The sequence below is a fragment of the Dioscorea cayenensis genome, chromosome 14 (genome assembly GCF_009730915.1).
Source record: "Dioscorea cayenensis subsp. rotundata cultivar TDr96_F1 chromosome 14, TDr96_F1_v2_PseudoChromosome.rev07_lg8_w22 25.fasta, whole genome shotgun sequence".
Taxonomy (NCBI): domain Eukaryota; kingdom Viridiplantae; phylum Streptophyta; class Magnoliopsida; order Dioscoreales; family Dioscoreaceae; genus Dioscorea; species Dioscorea cayenensis.
This window is the reverse complement of record NC_052484.1, coordinates 10,898,295-10,898,952: the sequence shown is the minus strand read 5'-3', so window position 1 is coordinate 10,898,952 and position 658 is coordinate 10,898,295. Positions and strand designations below refer to the sequence as shown.

The 658-nt window shown below is 55.9% G+C and overlaps 1 non-coding gene across 1 annotated transcript; it reads left to right on the top strand.

The window, feature by feature from the left end:
- Positions 1 to 211: 211 nt before the first annotated feature.
- Positions 212 to 367, top strand: LOC120276548. The gene has a single exon (XR_005541265.1). It is a non-coding gene; the product is annotated as a 5.8S ribosomal RNA (ribosomal RNA).
- The last annotated feature ends 291 nt before the right edge of the window (positions 368 to 658 follow it).

Sequence of the window (658 nt, the reverse complement as noted above, 5' to 3'; positions counted from 1 at the left end):
GCACAAATTACCTAATCCTAACACGGGGAGGTAGTGACAATAAATAACAATACCGGGCCTTTCGGGTCTGGTAATTGGAATGAGAACAATCTAAATCCCTTAACGAGGATACATTGGAGGGTAAATCTGGTGCCAGTAGCCGTGGTAATTCTAGCGCCAATAGCGTATATTTAAGTTGTTGTAGTTAAAAAGCTCATTGTTGTAGTCCCACGACTCTCGGCAACGGATATCTCGGCTCTCGCATCGATGAAGAACGTAGCGAAATGCGATACTTGGTGTGAATTGCAGAATCCCGTGAACCATTAAGTCTTTGAACGCAAGTTGCGCCCGAGGCCACCCAGCCGAGGGCAAGCCTGCCTGGGAGTCACGTGAACGAGTTTCTCTAGCTCGTGCGCGCGACCAGACGCAGAGACTGGCCCCCCGACGGGCGGCGGGCCGATGACCGGCAGTCGCCCTCCCTAAGACCAGGGCTTCACGTGACGAGCGTTAGACCGGCCTCACGCCGTGATCCGAAGTCGTCGCGCCACCTCCGTGTAGGGTGGGGGGCACCTTGCGCCCAGCTAACGATGATAGAGCCGGGCCGCCGCGGATGACCCCTTCGCCGGCCCTTGTGCCACGACTCCCGTGTCGACGGGGCCACCACGAAGTTTAAGTATAT